Source organism: Ursus arctos, unplaced genomic scaffold (assembly GCF_023065955.2).
Source record: "Ursus arctos isolate Adak ecotype North America unplaced genomic scaffold, UrsArc2.0 scaffold_36, whole genome shotgun sequence".
NCBI classification, from domain to species: domain Eukaryota; kingdom Metazoa; phylum Chordata; class Mammalia; order Carnivora; family Ursidae; genus Ursus; species Ursus arctos.
The window spans coordinates 23,285,747-23,292,159 of record NW_026623050.1 but is presented as its reverse complement, the minus strand read 5'-3'; positions in this window follow the sequence as shown (position 1 = coordinate 23,292,159).

Here is a 6,413-nt window from a genome sequence, read left to right as displayed (position 1 = left end):
TGGGGCACATGGGGGAATATTAAGCATGGTGACAGGGAAGCAGCCTAGTGTAGTGGGAATTGTGATGAATGGAGACCACAGACCTGGTACCAAAACCTGGTCCTGCATTGACTAATTTTACAAGCTTGGGTAAGTCAATTTACTTGAGAGTTCACCTTTTGTAAAAGAAAAAAAGGCAGGGAAAAATATTAGCGTGGATGATTTTGCTACGTGGCTTTGTGAATAAAACGGGAACATACAGCAAAGCTCTTCAAATATTTTATTATTGTCACTGCCCTCAAATTGGTTACAATCTGGTTAGGAGGACAAGACATAAATAAGCATGTACAAGTGAAATAAAAATATGACACTTGGGGGAGTATGGGAGGCCCACTATGAGGTGCTCCCCAGAAAGATGAGAATGAAATAACCAAATCAGTATAAAATGAATCAGATTCGCTAGTTGTTACAGTTCCCTGAGAAGACAGGATTCTTTCCAGGTCCAAAAGAAGTGAAAGTAAAGCTTAGCAATCAAATCAAAATCTGAATAAATGTAAGAAAGTTGTGGCCTAATCAATTATATTATTCTTGAAAAAAAAAATAACAGAAAGGGAGATGGTGGTCTGTGTGGAGTCTAGAGAATATCCCAACATATAAGGGTTTGTCATCATGGGCTTCAATCACCATCCAGGGTGAAGGTTACCTGAACAACTGGATGGCCTGATACCTGTCTGGTCCCTTGACAGTTTCTAATGTGACACAGTAAGTTGCGTAGTTGGATAAACTAGCCAGTAAAATCATTTAATTAACTTCTTCTGCAGTGATGCCTTGCTTACTAAGCTGCTTTCAATGATGATTTAGCCGCTCATGTGTTAAAAGTAAAAAAAAAAAGAATGCAGTGACTTGTTAACATGAATGTTTAACTTGTAGAATAATAAGGTGATATTTTGATCAAGACATGTCCCTTGAGAGTTTAGCGCCTATGAATTAGTCCTTATTGGCTCGATCAACTCAGGTTGCACTATGAAAAATCAAGCTTCTGGACCTTCCAAACCAAACAGTAGATTCTGGACCATGGCAGTGATAATGCAAATGGATTCACCCAGTAATTAAAAAAAAAAAAAAACAGACTATAAGATTTGGGGTCAAACTTAGGTTAGAAGCCTGGTCCTCCTCTGTTTCCTCATTTGTAAATCAGGATATGTCTACTTCATAGTGTTGTTGCAAAGAGTAAATGGGATCTGCATGTCAGGTGCTTGTTACGGTGCCTGGCACGATGTCAGCAATATTGTCTTGGTAGTCTGGAAATCCCCAAATCAGGAGCAGAACAAAAATTTGTTGAATGGATGATCAATAATTACCATTATCACCCTGGAAGGTTTTTGGGTGTTCGCTGCTTTGCCTCAAAACCTTTCTCTCTCTGTCCTCTGTAATATCAGAATAATAAAATGAGAGCTTCCATAAAGTAATACGGGATTCATTACAGATGAGCGATATAAATAGTAGGTTTTTTGTGTTAAAGTGTGATTGAGATTTATGGGGCTCCTGGGGTCTAGGAAAACATTTCAGGATGATTTGGAAGTTGATCTATTCTCAACAAAGAGGTCACAAACTACAATTCTGACAGGAATAACACAGGCTGGGGGGACATTAGACCAGCGCATCCAAGGAGGGCAGCCTCTACTCAGTTTCAGCCAATTGAGGTTTTGTAAGAACTTAAGTCTGCTTAACCTGTCAGTTTTCACAGAAAATCTGGTATCTAGGTTTTAATTCAAAAGCTTCTGATTATTGAATATTGACATTTAATTAAGAAAAAAATTTAACTACAAGTCAAACCAAACATGTCTGTGAGTCTAATTTGGTTTATGAATTACCAGGTTGTGACCAGAGCTTTAAAGGCTATGTAATCCTTGTTAAAAGATAAACTGAGGCATATTTAAAAATTTTAAAGACTCTTTGAGCAAAAATCAACTCAAATCAGGCAACAGATAATAATGATCTAGCAGATAGAAAAGCTTGGAAGAACTCCACAAAATGAAAGACTTTCAGAGGCAAATGGGAGTGGGAACAAGACAGTTAGTTATACTAGGCAAAAAAAGTGGTTTGGTTATTGCAAAGTTAATTCCTGTAGAAGATGACAAGAGCTTATCTGGCAAATTACCTAACTAAGGCTGATCAGGCATTTCCTGATTGACCAACTGGTTTAAGATTCCATTTCTGAGAGAGTAGAAATTGTAATTGAGTCTCAGTTTGGTGAGGTGGGGTTTAGCATTAATGACTCCATTTGGGCCTGTTGTCTTGTTTTTTTGTTTTTTGTTTTAAGATTTTATTTATTTATTTGAGAGAGAGAGAGAGAGAGAGAGAGAGAGCGCATGCATGAATGGGGAAGGGGGAAGGGGAGAGGGAGAAGTAGGCTCCCTGATCACTACAGAGCTAGATGTGGGGCTTGATCCCAGGACCCTGGGATCACAACCTGAGCTGAAGGCGGATGCTTAACCCACTGTGCCACCCAGGGTCCCTGTTGTCTTATTAACATAAAGTATAAGAGGAAAAGAGGTAAAGAAAAAACATAGAAGGGGGAAAGTTTATGATGCTTTGGGTTCTGAAGGGTAGACCAGTCTGACTGGATGGAGTGGGAGGTTCATTTCAAAAGCAAGAGAGAAAAGATTGGACAAGTGAGTTCGTTTTTGTGGAGCACCTTAAATGTTAGATTAAGATACTGGGGGTTTAGGCAGTGTGGTGCCACTCCTAGTTTTTTAATAACTTAGTGAAATGGATCTTATTCTAGCATTAACATTCAATAAATGTTTGTTGGATATATATTTGCTAAACTCCCTGAGGCCCTGTGTTTAAAACCCCTATAATATGTGATTCATACCTATCTTCAAGAATTAGGGAAGATATCAGGGGTGCCTGGGTGGCTCAGTCAGTTAAGCAGGTCATGATTTTGGGGTCCTGGGATCGAGCCCTCCACCAAAATCAGGCTCCCTACTCAGCGGGGAATCTGCTTCTCCTTCTTCCTCTGCTACTCCCCACTGCTCATGGGCACTCTTTCTCTCTCAAATAAATAAATAAAATCTTAAAAAAAGAATTAGGGAAGATATTAAATAAAAAATACAATACAGTTTAATAAAGCTTTATTTTAGAGAGAGAGAGAGTGAGTGCACAGGGTTGGGGGGTAGAGGGAGAGGGAAAGGGACAGAAGCAGACTCCCCCTGAGCAAGGAACCCCACCAGGGCTCCATCCCAGGACTCTGAGATCATGACCCAAGCCAAAACCACAAGTCTAATGCTCAAGCAACTGAGCCACCCAGATGGCCCTACAATACAGTTGACTAAAGCTACATTAGAAGTATGTAAATGGTAGATATTAAATTTTGTCCAGAGATATAGTGGAGATTTTACAGAAAAGTAGCCTTATCTTTCATAATATCTATTTCTTTACATTCGAACGGAAATTGACACTTGTTCCATGCCTTCTAAATGCCTTCAGTTTTAAATACCATTTTTCACTGTTCTCTTTCCCCAAAAGTCAAATTTCTAAGCCCTTTTCTTCTCTGATCCCTTACACAGAAAGCAAAATCCAAGCAAAAAGTGTCTTAAAATTAATTATTGAAAGGATCTTTTGAGCCTAATGTTATAGAATATATAAGATAAATGGGAGAGGCATTCCTCATGGAGGGAATAAAATGTGCAAAGGTGTCCAAGAGGGAAATGATATGTGTGTTTGGGAAGACAACTGCAGTTGAACAGTAGCATACTGTAGTGATTAAAGCACATGCTGGGAGGAAAATTTAATTTTGGATATTGGCTCAGCCTCATACCTGTTTTGTGACTTTGAGCAACCTGTTTAAGTTCTTTTTTTCTTTTTCCTACATTTTATTCATTTGTTTTTTTACATAATCTCTACACTGAACATGGGGCTTGAACTTACAACCCCAAGATCAAGAGTTACATGCTCTACCAACTGAGCCAGCCAGGTGTCCCCTTTTTTTTTTCTCTAGATGGCAACTTATTTAAGTTCTTTAAACTTTCATTTCCTTACTAACTGCCAGCTCTTAGTGTTATTCTGGTTTTTGTCCTTGATGCTTTTAGAAGATAAAGTAAGAGAAGAGAGCCACGAAAGACAAATCTAGCAAGGAAGGCAACAACCAGATCATGAAGGCTTTGTGTTCTACCCTGGGAATAAAAGGATATATATATTATTTTATTTTTTAAAAGATTTTATTTATTTGTTTGAGAGAGAGAGAGACAGAGATAGCGAGAGAGAACACAAGTGGGGAGGAGAGGGAGAAGCAGGCTCCCTGCTGAGCAGGGAGCCTGCCATGGGGCTCAATCCAGGACCCTGGGATCACAACCTGAGCTGAAGGCAGATGCTTAACTGACTGAGCCACCCAGGCACCCCAGGAGATATAGATATAGATATAGATATAGATATAGATATAGATATAGATATATAGATACAGATATAGATATATTTTTTTAAAGATTACTCTGGCAGCAGTGGGGCAAAGGTCAAGGAGAAGGTAATGTGAGACAGAGAGATCAGAACGAGGGTTCTGGCCATAGAGATGGGGGGGTGGTACTTCATAGGATGGAGATTAAAGATGACTTGACCTACTAGAATGGGAGAGGAGTTAGGTAATTGCTTGCATGGGGTTGTCATCAATCAAGACGGAAGAAGTGGTCTGAGTAGGTTGATGTAAGTGTTTGTTTCGTTTGGACATGTTGTATTTGGTGTACTGGGAGGAGTTGGTTAGTAAACGTTAGATATGCAATAATAACAACACCTGAAATTTTACAATTATATGGGCCGTGTAATCTTCTCAGTGCTTTACAAGCACTTTATTTAACTCTCACAGCAGCAGTCTGAGGTTGGTCTTACTATTCTCCCCACTGTAAAAATTACCAAAGTGTGGCACAGGTGCCTTAACTTATTCAAGGTTACAGCTGGCACATGGAGTGACTAGGATGTAGGTCTGGGACTTGGGACACAAGTATAGGAAAAGTGCTGACTGTGTGCTAGGCACTGGGGTAGAATTCAGAACAAGAGAGATCTAGGCTTTCTGTAATGGAGATTACAGCCTAGTGAGTCATAGATGTTTGGAGTAGTAAAACTAATCATGCAAGTGAAGAATAATAAGAGAGCCAAGGATAAAGACCCGAGGAATACCAATATTTAAAGGATAAAGACAAGAAAAAGCCCCAGGGAAGAGATGCAGAAGGAGGCATAGTTAAAAGCAGGGAGGAAAATCAGGAAAGTCAGGAGGAAAATCAGGAAAATGAGCAAGGTCTTGAAAAACTGGAGGAGGGAATTTTGAGGCGATAGTTAGATAAGGACCGTGGGTGTATAGTAGCACTGATAACTAACAGATCTTTGATGAAGCTGGCAAAAGTAGCTTCTTAGGAATGATAGGGATGGAAGCAAATTGCAGTGCATTGAGTGAGGACCAATGGTGAGAGACCATTGCACTGCAATGCTCTCCAGTGGGAGACTGGAGTGAAATGAATTAGAAGTCCTGCGGCAGTGTAAGCAAGAGAAATCGTGTGAATTGGAGTGACAGTAGTGGGAAGGGAAAGATTAAAGGCACAAGAAACATTTTTAGGGGAAGAATTAACACATGGTGACTGGTTATGAATAGACAAGGGAAGAAGAGTCCACAATGATTCCACTCTCCATGTCAGATTACTGGGAGAGTGATGATGCCATTATCAGAGATAGGAAGTTCAACATATTGAATTTGCATGACAGTGAGACATCCAGGAGGTAGTTTATTAGGAGTGGGGAATTTAAAATGTAAATGTTGAAACGTTTAGCAGGATGGGATTAAGTTGTGTAACAAGCATTTTCATGCAGTATTACTTGTGTAATATTCTGCATACAAGCATATAGTTACTAACCAAATTTCTTATTATTGCAGCATGAGGATAACTTTTATTATACTGGTAGTATCAAAGCTGTGTATTGTTGCTAAGGAAATAATTCTATTAATTGCTGCTTTTGAATGGATGTTTGAGTATTCATGAAAGGACACTGATATTTATATATTTTTACTAAACACTTACATAGCAATTATTACCTGCCACTTTACAATGTTAACTAATTTAATCATCAAAACAATCCTGTGAGGCAAATATTTTATCATTCTTATCTTATAAAGAGATATTGAGGTTAGAAAGGTGAAATAATTTGGCCAAAGCAACACAGCTTATACATGGGAGAGCTGGGAGACAAACCCATGCAGTCTATGATGGTATAAATCATCAGTTTCCCATACATCTGCAAAATACCCAAAATGTGATGTTAAAATTTCAAACAAAATAGCGGTCCAAACTTGGGACATTTTAATATCATCCATTATGCTGGTATGTTATATATTTATGTTTTAAAATAAAAAAGTGGGGTGCCTGGCTGGGCCAGTTGGTGGAGTGTGC